At 36.5% G+C, this 18,356-nt stretch overlaps 1 long non-coding RNA gene and 1 other non-coding gene across 2 annotated transcripts in view; one reads left to right on the forward strand and one right to left on the reverse strand.

Moving 5' to 3' along the window:
- LOC148945228 (uncharacterized) overlaps nucleotides 1-18,356 on the reverse strand; it is a 163,172-nt gene that overhangs the window by 84,604 nt on the left and 60,212 nt on the right. The gene's annotated exons all lie outside the window — the stretch shown is intronic.
- Nucleotides 1,854-1,935, forward strand: TRNAL-AAG (transfer RNA leucine (anticodon AAG)). Its single transcript has one exon. It is a non-coding gene; the product is annotated as a tRNA-Leu (tRNA).

Below are 18,356 nucleotides of genomic sequence, written 5' to 3' on the forward strand. Positions count from 1 at the left end.
AAAAGTAGGAATAGTGCTTCAACGGAGAAGTTTCCACTTTTCATTGGAATTTCACTAAAACAGTGTTTTTAATCTTTTGGTCCCAGAGACCGATTCCTGAGAATTTTGAGCCCAGTTATACACCCAAAATCAATTAAGTCTCCTTTTACAATATAAAAGCAATGTTTCATATACCAATGACATCAAAATGAAAACATCTTTTCCCCCCAGGTCCCATCTTATGTCTATTCATACCTGGATACCGGGATTCTGTTTTTCTTTCGGGTGTTGTAAAATTGTTAATATTTTTTGTTGAGTAAATTATCTCCTTTGCTGCCACACTGAATCTTGAAAATAAACAAGCATAAAATTCTAATTCCAAAGTTGAGTTGAAATTGTATCACAAAAATCCACACCTCAACCACAATTTGAAATTAACGTATACATCGAGTTGCTTCAACCCAAGTAAAAATTCCCTTGTAAAATAAGTCATGAGACTAAAAAAAGGGTACTTATGCATTATGCCGTACCCACCGCTATAGACAGTACAAGGAAATACTAATGAAAACCCGTCAAACAGGTATTTGCAAAAGATAAATTGATCGCAAAGCGTGGTTTCTCATTGAGTTTACAGTATTTAAACTGTTGTTTTTGGGGTTTAGGGGGGGTACCTAGGTTAGGTTAGGTTCTGTATCTAATATAAGCTATGCGGTACTTCCGCATTAAACGTACTCTTTTATATACCGTATATCGAATGTCAAATTGAAGACGCTACAGATACCCACCAGGCTGGCCATTTCAATAGACCGCTATTGAGAAATGGATTGCATAGAATAGTTTTATTTACGTCTATGATACTTAACTTAGTATTTCTGGGGGTTTAGGGGGGGGGGAGATCACTAGGTTAGGTTAGGTTACGTATTTAATATATGGTATGCTAGACCCCCCCCAGCCATAATGTGCAAATATATAGCCCAATTTTGTTTGTAAACTATAAGGCCTATATATTCATCCTATTTTATTTATTTCATTAGCATTAACCAAGCTTGACTTCTTTAGCAGTATATAAAAGGGTACGTTTATTGCGAAAGTACCTGCTATGCTTTACCCCCCACCCCTCTACCCCCTAATGTGCAAATATATCGCCCCAATTTGTTTCTAACCTATTATATATTCATCCTATTTCATTTTATTTCATTAGCATTAACCAAACTTGACTTCTTTCGTGGGTACCGTATAATGCATAAGTACCAATAAAGCTAAGCCAAAAATCTTCTCCTCGTCCAGTCGTTTTAAATTCCCTCACTCGCAGAACCTGGTCCTACATTTCTTCTGAAAATTGTATCACTACACTGCCGGATCCAGGGGGAGGGGCCGGGGGAGACCCCCGGAGTACTATATCCTGTAGCACTATAGTGCTACGTTTGGGAACCCTGCAACTGGACTGGCCTTTTTTTTTTTTTTTATTTTTTTTGCAATAGTACCAAATACGATTAATAATTTAAAAAATTGAGTCGCTAGTTCCGCTACTAAATAAAAATATGTTTTACTTCTTAATTTCAAATTTGTCCTAGATATTATCGTAAAATATATCACTAAAATAAGTTTTCCTGTTTTGTTAAAATTGCCCATTAGTCTTCTCTGGATTTTAGAACATTTTATTTTTGTTTTCGTAGGGGTGGGCATAGCTTGGACTATTTAAGTTTCTCGGTGCATAGCTTAGACTATTTAAGTTTTTTGGTGCATAGCTTGGACTATATAATTCTCGGTGCTCTAAGATTTTTTCTTAAATTCCATCGGTAATCTTGTGTTTAGAACATTTTGTCATTCCGATATTCTTTAAAAAAATTTCTTATAAAGCACTCGTATTATAAGGTAGCGTGGCCGAGCGGTCTAAGGCGCTGGTTTAAGGCACCAGTCTCTTCGGAGGCGTGGGTTCGAATCCCACCGCTGCCATGTTTTGTACTTTAGGCATTATATATATAGTTTTTCTTTTTTATCTTTGGTAAACAAACACGACTGTACATTTTTATAACGCCGCAAACTACCAAATGAGTTGTTTATTGACGGCTTCAATGTGTTAGTGTTTCTAGCGTGTCCTCTGTATGGAAGGAATTGTAGAAACTTATAAGGGGGCTCGCTCGATTGAAGGTTCTAGAGCCCATTTTTAGAGTCAAAAGTGATAGGAGGGCAAACTGCGTCCCCCACCTCCCACGCACTTTTTTGTTGCCCTCCTTCTAAAGACGTCTGTTCAAAATTCTGAGATTTTGAGATCAAAATTTTGTTCAAAATAGTTTAAAGGTCCAAAAACTATGCCTCAAGGGTTAAAATTGATCCCTCTTAACATGAGTAGGGCTCAAAACCCCTATGCCTTCTTAAGGCCTGAACATAATTTGCACTTTACTGAAAAAATATAAATGTTTTTACTTTCATAACTTTAATAAATCAAATAATATTTACATTTTGATTACTAAATATCAGTATATGCATATTAAACTGACAATGCACATTCATTTGTATTTTTTTCCGTAAAGTGCAAATTATGTTCTGGCCTTGGGAAGGCATAGGGGTTTTGAGCCCTATTCATGTTAATTTTTGCTCGTTTTGAGTTTGACTCGGTTATTTATTGTAGTTTCTGTTCGTTTTGGGTTTCATTTATTTATCGATACTTATTTGTGGTAGTTTCACGCTCGGTAGATTATTTCATTTTATTTGTGCTAATTTTTGGCTTAATGAAGTTCTTTACTTTTCTTTGAAAAACTTATTTTGTGGAATTTTTTTTAAATTAATTTCTGTTTGTTTTATATTGACATAGTCTTTTTAGGGATAAAGAAACTAATACTTTACATCTTTTCGTTTTTTAAAGCACTTCATAGTTGGCCTACAATTTAAACGCTGGAGAAAAATTTTCAGCAATTTTGAACAACATACACCCTTTTAAGAATCTGGACACAAATAGTAGTCTTTATTTTAGTTTCATACCTCCTCTAGTTGACCTGATATAGAAAACTTGACACCATTCGCAAAAAAATCTGTTTACTTTCTTTGATAGCTTGGATACACTAACGCTATTTTGATTTGGTTGAATTTTAAAAGCAGAAGTAGCCCCGAAAGTTTGAACATAATACCCTCAGTCGTTCTTGGGATACTGCTGAGATGCCTTGTTGGGAACTAGCATTAACACAGTGCATATTGATTTAATCTTAAGGCAACATTTAGTTTTTAAACATAATGGGTAAATGGGAGGGTAGGCGTGGGAGGAGGATTAGTTGTCCTCCAATCACTTCCGATTATTAAAAAGAGCATTAGCCCTTTCTTTTTTCTATTGAGCCCTAATCGAAGTTAGTACGACAACTCCTTCGAGACGAAGTACCCTAGTCTAAAAATAAAATAAAATAATAATACATTGTATCCACATCGATCTTTACTATAATTAAGTAAAAAAAAACAAGTTTTTTAAACTGAAAGTAAGGAGCGACATTAAAACTTAAAACGAACAGAAATTATTCCGTATATGAAAGGGACTGTCCCCTCCTCAACACCTCGCTCCTTACGCTAAAGTTTTTTATTGTTATAAAAAATAAAGTTGTGAGACAGAGTCAAACTTTATCGTAAAGAGTGAGGCGTTGAGGAGGGGACAGTCCCTTTCATATAAGGAATAATTTCTGTTCGTTTTAAGTTTTAATTTCGCTCCTTACTTTCTGTTTAAAAAACTTGTTTTTTTATTTAATTTTTGAATGTTTTTGAATAAATACAGGTTTTGATCTTGGCTCAGCGTACATGAATAATTAAAACAAAACTTTCATATTAATTTACTTTTATTTAGTTAAATGGCTATCTCGAAACTTGTTTAATTTTATTTACGAACGCTTTTATTAGTAATAAATATACGTAACTTACGAATTAACTTACGTAACGAACTTCTATATTCATACATTTTTAATACATTTATTAGGGGGTTCGCCCCTTAGTCAATACCTTGCTCTTCAAGCGAAAGTTAGAATTTTGTTCCAATTCTTTAAAAATGACTGCTTAATCACAAAGGCCGTTAATTAGAATAAATAGCTCTTATGAAAGTACTAAAAAATCTTTGGCTTAAAGAGCGAGGTATTGACTACGGAGCGAACCCAATCATATATGTAATATTTTCTTTTCGTTTAAAGTTTCGATGTTGCTGCTATTGCAGTTGAAATACTTGTTTTTTTATATTAAATTTCTGATCTTTTTTTAAATAATGCTGGGAAGTCCGGTGTCCCCTTCATATCAATGTCCCTTCCCCCATGAAAACTTCCTTCATGGAAAGATCCTCACACATAACCCCCGACCCACCCCCCCACTACCAGAAAAAATCACCCCTTAAAACGTCTGTATACTTCCAAATAACCAATATTACATATAAACATTGGGTAAAATTCATAGCTTTCAGCTCTCCTCCCAGGAACTTCGGGGGATTAAGTCATCCTAAAAGACATACTTATTATATTTTCGAACAAGCTGAACAAATTGGCTATCTCAAAATTTTGATCAGGTGACTTTGGGAAAAAAATGAGCGTGGGCGGGGGCCTAGTTGCCCTCCATTTTTTTTGGTCGCTTAAAAAGGGCGCTAGAACTTTTAATTTCCATTCCAATGAGCCCCCCACGATATTCTAGGACAACTGGGTCGATACGATTACCCCTGGAAAAAAAAACCAAAAAACAAACAAACAAATAAACACGCACCCGTGATCTTTCTTCTGGCAAAAAATGCAAAATTCAACATTTTTGTAGATGGGAGCTTGAAACCTCTACAGTAGGGTTCTCTGATACGCGGAATATGATGGTGTGATTTCCATTAAGGTTCTATAGCTTTTAGGGGGTGTTTCCCCCTTTTTTAGAAAATCGGGCAAATTTTCTCAGGCGCCTAACTTTTGATGGGTAAGATTAAACTTGATGAAATTTATATATTTGAAATCAGCATAAAATCTGATTCTTTTGATGTATCTATTTGTATCAAAATGCCGTTTTCTAGAGTTTGGGTTACCATTGAGCCGGGTCGCTCCTTACTTACAGTTCGTTACCACGAACTGTTTGAAAATGTCAAGCCTTCAACTCACTTTCGACTATTAAAAAGGGCACTCGCCCTTTCAATTTCCAATAGAATGATCCCTTTTTGAGTTTCTACGACAACACTTTCTATAAGCACCAGTAGTAAGGGTGTGCACAGTTCTAAAAATACATGAAAAAATACATTGAATTGCGCAAGAAAAAACACGTGCCTTTGACACTGTATTTACATGTGAACATTCTAAGAGTTGGCAAGGTTTTTGTTATTGTTGTCAATTGCACAATGAATGTATCGTTTGACGTAGACATTTTTTATGAGCCAATTAGAGGTTGTTCAATATACGATAACTTGATCTGTGGTTGGGATTTGAATAAAAGGAATGGTTTTCACTACAATTTATATTAGGAAGAGAATTTAATTCAGAGAGAATAGTTTATTTGAGAGGATATTAGTGGAGACAAAATTAGTGGTGCATTTACACTACTGGAGAATAATCATGGAACTAAAAGCAGCAGCAATGATATACGAGTGCCCAATGTGGCTGTGGAAATAACCGCTGGCTGTACACTATGCCTTGAATGGGACACTATGTATGCTAGATACGTGATATCATTAAGCAAGTTTAAGCAGGAGGAGCAACTATGTTTTGCTGGAAAAGTCAATATTCTCCATATAAATAAACTTCGGTCAGCATTAGATGTCCTATCGAAATATATTGCTGAGAAAAAAATGCACCAGTGAATATTATTATTATAATTATGCTCAATAAAATTGTTCATAAATCAAAGCTATTTTTCTTTTTAAAGTAGACTAGGGTATATTTTTTAGAGTAGAAAAATTCTGGTTAGTCTGAAGTTGGTTGTGAGAGTGTTCGGACTAAAAAATGAGTAGATTTGAGAAAGAGCGAGTCTTGGGGAATCTAGTGTTTATGGGAAAAGGTTTGATTCTAGATGACGATTTTCTAGCGCTGTCTATTCAAAGGAAGATATTTTCTCGGGGAATGCTTGTAGATATAATGAAAACTGATTCTCCATCATTAGACTATTGTATGAAGCTTCTACATTGTAGTCCAAATGCATTTACACAATTTATTGATATATTGATCACGACACGGCTTTTAAAACATTATGTTGGGCTTTTAAACATTAGTTTAGAAATTTAGGACTTTTTTCATGAGAAAGATGGTGCTCAAGGATGATTTACTCCTCTCTCTCTCTATCTCAGACAATTTTTTGTTGTTGCTAGCTCAGTTTAATTGTGGCAGTGAGAGTGTCAACACATGAAAAAATGTTCCATACATGTCCGATATGTATGTACACACTGGGCAGCTGGTCATCAGGTGAGAATTGCACAATGATTGATGAGTATGATGAAAAGTTCAGATTATGCAACCCGTGTAAATTGCATAGAGGATATGCTGTAAAAATTAAATATTGTAATTCCTGTCTTGAAGAGGTGTGTGACTCTCATCCTAGAGGCCACCTATGCTCCAATTGCCATTATGATAAATTTAATCAGTGGGAGAATACACATCCCAGTATGATTGGAAAGAACCCCAACCGTGATTTTGTTTATTGCTACGAGATTGGTATCGTCGTGGTTTTAGATTGTTCTGGGAGGAGGAGCCGGGTCAGTGATTCAAATGCTGGAACAACAAAAGAATATGGTTTTTACGTCATCGTTGTGAAGACAATGGGTGTTATGATTATAAGCCCACTGATTTTTATTTGGCTGTGACGGAATGTGATTCGACACTTGAGGACACTGTTTGTGAAATCGCTTCAAATAAGCAAATTGAGACATGTGAATTCTATACAATGAATAAGAATAGTATCATTGACTATACAAAGAGATGTGATAAGAGTGAAATTACACTCTACTGTAGAAAATGTGACCCTGACATTGCACTACATCGGGATCAGGACCCTGTGAATTCAGATAATCTACCTGCACTAGTTGTTCTCGACCAATACCTATACCTAGTAGAAGATGAAATCTAAAGTGCAGAAAAGTCGGATTATCATGTATATAAATTTTTATTAATAAACAATTTAACATATATTTTTAGAACATTTTATTAGTAGGGCACTAAAATCAATATTAAATAAGCTTGTAAGTATATTTTCCACTAGAAAGTCTTACAATCGAGGTAAGTCAACGTAGATATTGAGAAATTGCTTGTAGGTATAGCCACGACATCTGAACATGAAAAAGAGTAGTGCATGAAATCCACATGTCTTAGTCGTTAAGTCTTGTACTCTTCGTTGATTTTGAATAATGATTTTCCCACTGCTTTCAATGAAGTTGCTGAGGTATAGCGTGCAGAATTTATACAATAGACTAAGAGGATACAAAAAATTCGATATTCTTCGCTGCTCGAAAGATGCATAGCCAGAGGCCGGTCTTCCGAGTCGATAGACTGCTATTAACAATGACTAGGGTATTGTTAAAGCTTAGAATTTTTTCAATGAATTCTGAAGTTATACAATAGGACTTGTACTGGGACATGAATGGATCCATACTAAATACGTTGATTATTTGGTATTCGTTCATGGGGCTAGGTCTAATAAAACACTGCCATCGGGTGTGGTTTCCCAATAGGTTTAAAATTGACTCAGTTATACTAGTGTGATACTCTCAGTCAAAGTATCGGCAAATGTGCACTCTAAACTTACATTTCCTGTTCGTACTAAGCTCATATCCTGGGTCCCCGACCAGTCCAAAACAATTACCCCATGATTTTTTGAAAACATTGAATCGTTTATTCCATTTTCAAATAGTTGAGAGTCATGATCTAGGGATTGCATGGTCAACTCGTACAGAGCTCTATAGGATTTTTTGTCAAAAGATAGGGTGTACAGTGGGATACTATTCACTATGCACAGAAGGCTAGATAGACCGGAAAAAATTAAATTATGGGGGGGATTTATTCTAGCATCCAACAGCACTGCAATTCTTTAGAGAGGCGAAAACCACTTGTTATGGGATTTCTCCATAGATAAACGATGAATTGCTATAGCTACAAGAGTTAGTGACAATGTGATGTTGATTAGCGATCGTACGGGAGACAAGAAGTTAAATGTTGTTGCCATTGGCTCTTAGCTTTTCAACTGCCAATGCAACAGAGCTCATAACCTGTTGTTTTCGGACGTGGAGAATTGCCGATGCGATAATGACATTTTCATCGGGTGCTGCAGGAAGTGTTTGTCTCAAAATGAAATTCGATGGTGCCATCTGTAACTATATTTCAATCCTGACATTAGGGGGTAACCATTGGGATATTTTGAATATCTCATGATTTAATTTTCCAACTAGATGATACTCCTGGGTCACTGCAGTAGTCAACTCACCGTCAGTATCAACACATGATCGATATTCATAGCCCAATGATTGTACTCTCAACTCCTTGTATGCCTTTGGCGTCATCATCATAAATTCCATTTAACTTGCATAGTTGGATAAATTATTACTAGTGCTCACCAAAGTACCATTAATAAATACATTTAATTTGTTTGAATAGGCTGTGTAGAATACAGTTCTCGTAGGAGAGACCATCACCAGCATTTGGAGTTGTATTATCATACTTTTTCTTCCCCGCAACATTTAAATCAATAAATGATAAATCAATGAAATAGTCTTCATTGGAAAATATTTGAAAGTGTATATTTTCCAAAAGAGGTTGTTGGGAATGAAATTGTTCATAGTAGCCATACTTGACACTGACATCAACATTTTCAGTATTGAATATATTCAATGAGGAACTAATTGATGGATATGCTTCCTTGTGGGGGAGATAAGTCATCTTAAGAGAAGAAATCCTTCTTTGATCTAACAATCTTTTTCTTTTGCTTCTTCTGCTTAATGGTCTTCCTTGTTCCAGTCCTCAAAATCCTTGTTGATATCCTTTGCTTCCTGTTTAGGAGGAGACTGATGAGTGAATGACGCGCACGCCTCCTTTTCAATCCCTCCCTATTTTGCCGAGATTTTAGTTGCTCACCAACGGCTCTTGCTGAAGATCTAATATTTTCCTTAACACTCTCCTCTAAATTCTTGCCCGACCCCCAGTCCTGTAGTGTTGAGGCGGCAAAATTTGATGCAGCAGGCACAAGATATTTTCTGGCAAGGGGTAGTGCAGAAAAAAATAGCCTAGCAAACCAGCTACCAAGACCATAACCAGACATTGTAGTACGCCCCTTGTAGTAGTCCAATCTATTGCCTATTTGACGTGGACTCAAAGCCCCAGCATAGCAATCGATATCCGGATAGACAAATGGAATTCTCCTATTGTTCATTTTAGGTGATTGTGCTATCGCCAACAATGGGTCGAAAATGACATGTAATCACTGCTAAGCCTTTTGTTATTGCTAGAGGATCCCCAAATTCACTTCTTAGTTTTATCTGATAGAGTTCCGAATACGAAGTGTTTACAGCAAGATACTGAAGATGCGTTATATTACAGTGATGAACAATTTCATGAGTTGTTTTTGTTCAAGAACACGTAGGAGGGGGACATTTGAATTACCAACTCTCGACGTTTCCACAAAGGATGCATAGAGAAATATGCAAGAGTCAGAGGCAAAACCAGGTGGATAATCAGCAAAAATAACTTGATTCATCCCGTAAACGATGTCAGCATTTTTCCCATTGATCATATTCTGTTTAAAGCCAAGGACATCTCTCAGATTATCATTGAGAATAATTATTTCAGTGTCAACAGGTGATGTAATGTAAATTCTATTGTGTTCCAATTAATAATTAAAATGGAATTTACAGTTTCTACGATATGAGATTTTTCTATTGATTGTACGACACAAATTTGTCATATTATCGTATTCAATATATTTCAATTTGGCATGTGGATATTCGCTAGATTTAATTGTTTCAACCCATTCATAGTCGACAAAGAGTGTCCAATCGAAAGGTATAACTTTTATATCATACACACGATTCTTTCTCAGGATGTCATAGGTATTTTTGAGAATACAGTCGACAAGAGCCACTTCATATGCACCGTTGAATTTGATGATGGGGGAGAGTTTTGTCCAAAAATCACTTGTCGTATTCAAGTCGTTGTAGAGAGGATCGGAAACATTGGACATGAAAGTTACATAGAAATCATTGGGCATTGTCAATATCTTCAACACCGATCCAAGAATCAAAATCAGAGTTGTATCCTAGCCTCCGAACAAGTAACTGTTTCTTACCCCTGCGAGTACGAGTCTAATATCTTTTCAATTTGATAGATTTCACTATTATTTTTAACTTTTTGTAGTTCATAGTCATAAAAGCTGCCGAGAATCTCTACATCTTTGGTATCACGCAAACGATAAGTTATGGGTTTAGTGTCTAGGTTTTTTGCCACTTTAAAAAGTTCTGTGGACCACAAGTAATTCCCCTTTTCAAAAACATTAGTTGTTCTATTAATTCGAACAGTCTCACCAACATTGAATTTATTTTTATTCTTGACAACCGATTCATTGGAATACTGTTTAAGAAAAGTTTCAATCATATCAAAATAAGATTGGTAAACTTCCGATGATTAAGAGTTTGACAGTGATCGATGAGGTACATGATAATAAATAAACATGATGTTATCTAAATTATGAATAAAAGCCGGTGATTTTTCAATGTACAATATCTTGAAATTAAAAGTTAAATAGTTCGTGTTAATCGTTTAGCCAATGCAGCCTTTACAGGACTATGACTGAGGTAAAACAGTGTACTATATTTCTCTAATAATTTTGCAACATGAGGATTAACAAATTCTCTACTACAATCAGTTTGAATTTTTTTATACGAATCCTGTTCAAAAATACTTTCAATGGCCCTAGCAACTTCAACGCCTCTCTTTGATCGCAATGGAATTGCATATGCATAACGACTATAAACACTTATTGCAAGTAAAATGTAATTGTACGGTGTATTATGACGTTGTTGAATCTCATTTAGAGTTAGGAGATCTGCTTGCATTATGTGCAATGGGTAAAAGGCTTTAGTTTTTCGATATTGATTGGCACGAAGTCTATGATTTCTATGTAGAGTGTAACTTGGGGGAACTTAAACTCCCCGCCTCACCAATATTTTCATAAACACCTTTCAGAACTTCAACCATTTTGAACGTAAACACGTTGAGTAACCTCCGCTAGCCTGTTGTATACTGGGTGATGAAGGTGACACGATACTTTTTCGCTTTTTACTTGCCACCATTGTCAAGTTTCCACTAGGTGTGCTAGTATTTTCCAAGATTGATTTAAAATCTTCTTCTTCTTCATGTTTTAATGGTGTTGTTGTTGTTGATGTTGATGCATGTTAATTTAATTTTTTTAGAATTTGTCTATTGCTAATAAGACTTTTGGGGAAGTTTAATATATTTAGAAAGTTGTATAGATGATCGTCAAATGATAATAGTCCTTTACGATTTGTAACCATGTCGTAGATTAAATCAAGTAGATTATAGCTCTTGCCCTGAATTATAATCCCTTTCACATTGCTCTCAACTTGAATATGATCTTCACCACTTGCCATGAGATAGGTTAGGAGTCGTTTACTTTGTTCACGATATGAGTGGGGCATTAGATTTCCAATTTTCAATACAATCGAATCCAATTCATCCTTTTTTAATTGTGTTCCAGCAGCAGAATCCTAAGGAGATGATTCTTTTTTGTGATCAATACCAGCAGCAGTGGCCTTCACACGATAGGGCTTATGTTTGTCCACTTGGCGAAGTGCATCTTGAAGTAAAAGCAGATTTTTAACTTCCTCAATGTTCTCATCGTCAAGGATTTTACTCAGATTATTCTCAAAGTGTTCCACCGGTGAGAGACCGACTTCTATCGGGGTCAATTTATAGGGTTTTGCCATTTTCTAGAGAAAAATATTTACAAGTCCTGTAATTATTGGCAGTAAAAGTGTGAAAAAGCTACCACCTGCCTGAAGAAGTATTTTCTTTTTAAAATTCTTTCCTTTCTTTGTAGAGGCCAATGTACGTACAATGGAACGATGTTGCTTTGCCTGTTCCTTAACTACTTTTGGCAATTGAACATTACCCTCAGTCAAATTCAAACAAAGTTCAGATGTTAGATTAATAAAATCATTGGCAATATCATGTTTGAGTATGGCTTTTATAAGCGGGGATTTTGAAGTACTTAGAACAGAAAACAGATGTCAATTTTCATGTAGTTTCTTCAGTGTCTGTGAAATATCTGTGACTACACGCAGATCCTCGGGTGTATTTTGATTAAGATCCAATAGGATATAACCGTAGGGTTTATTAGTTGCCTGATTGTATGCTGAGAGCAGAAATTTGGGGGGACCCGGATAGATTTGTTTATTGAGAGTTATTAACGAGATAGAATCACGAACTACTCTGTAGATGATATAGTAGGTGCAGTTCAATTTAAGTTTTCACATACACTTTCTCTGATGAACGAGGTTTTGTAGAATCAGAGTAAATGAAATATATTAATGATGAGAGTGAAAAGTAAACAGTTGTATTATTTCCTTGGACCATTGTTCAATAGATTCAGCCATATCTTCAATAATCAACTTAGATTTCACTTCAATAATGCTGAATAGATCAAATCCATCTATCAGTTGTATTTACACCAGTTCCAGGTTGTAAATTCCTATTATTTAATCGCTTGACTTCTGCCAAGTACTGCAGCAATAGTAGATATTTTTTAATTTTTCCACATACATTTAATCACAATTTTAAATTATTTTAGATAAGAGTGTTGTTTTGCCTAACATTGACGGCCCACACAGAAACAATCTGGATGGTGTTTTAAATTTATACATGTTCCCTTCAACAGTTCACCTAGACAACTAACTGTAGACTATAGGTGTCTAATGACTAAATAATTTCCCTACTACTACTCCGTTCAAGAAGAAGAAGAAGAAGACGAATAAAGAATCATATTTTCTTTTATTATATGCATAAAAAAGTAACAATACTTAAATAAAAAATATTACATTGAACATGAAAGCACATTAAACATGAAAAAATACACTTTTTTAATTTATTTATAATAAAAAAAACAACATTTACATAGGCACAGAGAAAAAACACTTAAATAAATACACTTTTTTTTTGTTTATTTATTTATAGAAAAAATACAACATTTATTAGAATAAAGCACTTGAAATAATATCACTTTTATTTACAGCATTGGTATGGTATCCCTACTTATACCCCCGGGGGCGGCCACTGCGGCGGCCGGGGGCCCACTGCGTACGGCCGGGCAGCGATACGGGAACCACCGCTGGGGTAGGAAGCGGGGGCTCACGGTGGTGGGTCTGGGCTGGGGGCATAAACTAGTGGAAATTGATCTGCCTTGCACACACACACATTGAAAATTGTTTATGATATAGAAAAAAGAATTAAAAAATACCCAATTACCCGAAAACCCTCCCACCCAATTTATACTTTTTTTTAAATGAATTTAAGTTAATTTTTATAGACCGAGTTGTTTTATTTAATCTATAATTTCAACAAGGTCTGAGATTAAAAAGTTACCGTGTGGTAGTAACTTAACAACAAACTCAAGTACATATTATTTGTCCGATATGGCCGACATGGCATTTTTCTTAACTCTAACTGTGTAGTTTTTAAATTGTAAAGAGCAAATCACCATGACTTTCGCTCTTGGCACTAAACTACCTTCCACACAGTTTCTATACACACTTATGTCGAAATTATTTTTTACAAAGTGTTTAGGTACCCCCTTGCAAACTTGTTTGATATCTTTGTTGTGCGTTTCCAGACAGTATACCTTCGGACCAGGAAAAACACCACTGGATTTCAGATCGCTACCCGTTTCAGATTTTAGCATTAACAATTGATTTGGGGCCTGGCGTTTCACTAGCTCTGGGTAGAGGGATTCGTCCCAGTTAGTGTAGTCTATTCCTGAGCTAATGTGCTCACTATTTTGCGAATCATTCTATATATTTTCAGTTTGGACATTTAAAAGGAGAGAATCAGTGTCCCCGTAATACACTTGAACTTGTTTCTCAATTGACCACTGTACATTGCATACATTATAATAAAACGATAACATGAATTACTTGGACATTTCAGTTATTGCACTTCCGCCTGCAATATTTTTATTTAATACAATGTTTCTTTTCCTGCGGTGTAGGAGCACCATATCAGAGTTTATGATTGTGAACGATGGGAAGTTTGTATCCGCAATGATTCGAGCACTATCTTTGGGATTGGTTACAATGTTATATTGATTCTGTGTCGTACGCTCTCGCACATTTTACCGTAAGCTGAGTTCAAAATGAGTTTATAGACTTCTTTTTCAACTTTCGTTTTCGCTTGTGAACCCTTGCTAACAAAGGTGTCAATAAAAGTTTTCATGTAAGGCTTTTGATCAAATTGGAGGGCTCTATGAATCTTTGTGATCTTGAAACCATTGGACACCATCCATTTCAATAGCACGTGATGAATAACGATATTCTGTTTCGGGTTGAGGTCGGCAATTAGTTTTTGTTTTGAAGGTACCCAGTGCATACTCCCGTCCTCTACTAAAGATAAATTATAGGGACTAAGAGAGTCCCTACCCACCGGTCTATTTATGCACGGAAAAACAAAGTCTTTTACCAAGTCATGGATTTCCATGGGTATTTCACCGTCAATTTCAAAAAACCATCCCTGTGCCCCATTCTCCTCAACACTGGCAATGTCGGGGAAATTCGAAGCACATGCATTGTCAAGCCATTTATAATTGCCACACGGCAAACAGTAGTGAGACATTGCCGATGGGTAAAGAGAATTCATATCCAAAAAAACTGCCTCCAACTTTTCATCGGTGTGCTGTCCGGTCGGATCAGTTTCCATGATACGGTCCCCGTGAAAAACATAACAACCCCTCATTGATCTCTCTACAAATAGATACTGATCCACATCAGCGAACAGACCTATTTCTTCTTTGCTGGTTTTAAGTATCAAGTCCATCACCAGATGAAGAGTGGAAAAATAATAACCTAAATCCAGCCCAAATTCCCCATAGATTTTATCCATTTTTTTGCACACAATGTCCAGAAGAGTGAGTACGTCACTGGCCAAGCATAGTTTACAATAATCCCACCCATTTTTACACCCACCCTTTGCCCAAACCCTCTGAGCAAATTCCTAGTCGCTAGTGTTGCACTCACTCTCAGTAAGAGAATTGTAAAAAGCTTCAATGGCCGGTAGTGACACCTCATCTAGCCTCGAGCCAGAGTTGTAATAATCATATGGATATATAACCTTACACGTTATTAAATCAGACATTTGCTCATTGTGGCCGCGCTGTTTGAGAAGAGGAGAGCTATCAAAGTTATCACTTTTCTATTTCGTAATCAAATTGACTTAAAGATTTGGGGAAGAAGTTGAAAGAGTCTAAGAAACTGATTTAGTTTAGACACCTGTTACCCTTGTCACCTGTTTTCCACATGAATTCTAGCAGCAGTAGCTTCTCCGATGATTTGGGTATGATATTATATGAAAATGAACCATCTATCCATGCGTCATCTACAATTCCACCCTTGGCAATGCGGGCCAACGCCGGTAGAACCAACTTTAAGTAGTAATTGGAATTGTGTATAAAAACAGATACGAAATACTGTTGTCTAACGTTTAAATTGCATGACTGATGTGCTGCCCCCCTAAAGTTACTCCCTCCCGATGTAATTTCCTGCCACAAATGATCATGGTTGATCACCTTCCTCCTCCCTCCATTCCCAACACCATCATCAAATTCCCCCTTGCAAACCCAACACATTTTACGATTTTTAATGGCCACTATGTCATCTGGTGATAGGAGCATAGGATAGTTTATGTAACGAAGGCGCGAAATTGCACCATTCGCTGTTTTGATTAGACTGACCAATGCCGAGCGCATGAAGTCTTCACCGTCACCCAACATCTCAACTACATCCAGCACTTGCATGGTATTATTGGAATCTCGTTGCGCATGAGCGTAAGAGACCCCTATGGCTTCATGTATTTTAACACGATTTGGATTTGACGAATGGTACACGTCTCTGAGTTTCGCTTCGCAGTCTAAAGCGATCATATTGCTCTGCAGGAGCGTGTTTTGGAAATTTTAACGTAAGATCGCTCTATCTCCACTTACCGTCTCCACAGCCTGGTATCCATGACGTTTGCAGGGTTTCATGTGATGCTTTAACTTTAAATCAGAGCAAAATCTTGAGAGGCATGTTGGACAGTAATAACACACACCGCCCCGATGTTTACCCTCACTTAGAACCCTACTAATATCTGTAATTGGATTAAAATGACCAATTGAATCGGAGTCTGTGGGTGGAGTGTATAGAAGCCACACCCAATGTTCTACCGATTCAATTGAAGGAGCCCGCACTGGAAATAATACCCTCTTCTTATCAGAACGCTGGCCCTCTTCAAATTCTGTTTTATACTGTAACACCATGACACCAATCTTTAAATGTGCATTAGCCCGCTCAAAAATATCTATTCCTTTTAGTGTCACGGGAAATTGACCTTTCAAGCAATTAAAATCTACTTTGGAGAACTTTGAACCCTCCCTACCATTAACTGCCATTTCATCCAACTTTTTCTTAGATGCATCTATTTGAAGTGGTCTGTATGCTGCAATTAAAAATGCATACTTGAAGCACTGCAGCCTCGTATTGAAACAGATTCGTTGTATCCCCTTACACCCCTCTAAATCTGAATGATACTTTAAAATTATAGCCCTCTCCCCAGCCCCACCTCTTACAGTAAAATCCTTTTTAAACCTACATATATTAACATTTAAACTTTCAATAAATAAAACCACAGATCCACTACCCCCCTCATTATATTTTTCCCACTCACTTTGAATACTATTAACCCAATTTAGAAAAACCTCCCCGTAATTTGATAAATGCGGGCGAATTGCCAACATCTCTGCGTGCAAGTATTTTGAATACAGCTCGTTCACATTTTAATTTAAAAAAAATATTTTTAACGCTATTGATGCTTTTAAGCTGACCCCCACCCCCCCCAACCCCATCTGTTGTTCAAGAATGGCTCGAATCTTATTAGTATATGAATATGTAATGGTAGAGGGATCTGTTATTATATCCCCCGACAATAGAGAGTTGAAGGGGTCACCGAATTTGGCGCTGTAGACCTTTGTGTGGTGCAAGGCAGAGTTGGACAGAAAAAAATCTGGAAGAGGGGATACTGGTGTTGTTGTATTACTACTACTAGTACTACTACTAGTTATATCATTAAGCGGAATGTTGGGGGGTGACACAGAATTGTCAATAACACCACTCCTAGTCTGTTCAATTACATTGGTTGGAGATGGTATGAGGTCCCCTAAGCCTGGTAGCACATATTCCAAGGTTTTTGGGAACAATTGATTAAGCCAGCCTGTATTGTCCTGTGTTGTAATTTCAATATTAGGACCCGCTTCAGTTGCGACAGTATCACACCCTAAATGCTCATGTATAAATCTATCGGCCCACTCCGGATCCTCAAGTTTGTCAGTATCACCAGTTAAGTCGTCTATACTAGCCATATCCTCGAAACCATCATTAAGGAAACCTCTATGCCATTCCATATTATCCAGAACTAATGTAGGTTCATCACTGAACTCCGATGGTGGTGATAGAATTGGTCTAGTAAATGCTGATGTATCATCACTCAATGGCGGTGCTATATAATTAATCTGTAGAAAAAAGGTTTTATTTTCTATGTGAAATAAGCATTATTTCATAAAGTTGAAAAATCATGTTCATTTTTTTTTTCCTTACCATCCATAAAACTCAATTCCACCTAGAATTATTTAAGATAAATACTTTTGGCTTAAAGAATCATTAATCTAAAAAATGCATAATACACCAAAAATTTCATTAGTAGCATGGTGCGAAACAACCAATAAAACAGTGAAAATCTTTACGCAGCTATTGAGCTTGCAATATCTAAATAAATTATCGAGTAGATGAGGCGCATTCACCGCACACACACACACAGACACACACACACACACACACAAACAAACATACAACAATCATTACGCCGTTATTGAATTTGCAATATTCATTATACTATCTCAATGAATTATCGAGTAGACGCGGCGCTTGTACCGCACACACACACAAACACACACAAACAGACACACAGACACACACACACAGACACACACACACACACACAGACACACACACACATACAACAATCATTACGTCGTTATTGATTTTGCAATGTTCATTATACTATCTCAATTAATTATCGAGTAGATGTGGCGCATGCACCGCTCACACACACACATACATACAACAATCATTACGACGTTATTGAATTATCGGGTATACACAA

This window comes from Artemia sp. Qi Xiang Cuo, chromosome 13 (genome assembly GCF_049724085.1).
Source record: "Artemia sp. Qi Xiang Cuo chromosome 13, ASM4972408v1, whole genome shotgun sequence".
In the NCBI taxonomy this organism is placed as follows: Eukaryota; Metazoa; Arthropoda; class Branchiopoda; order Anostraca; family Artemiidae; genus Artemia; species Artemia sp. Qi Xiang Cuo.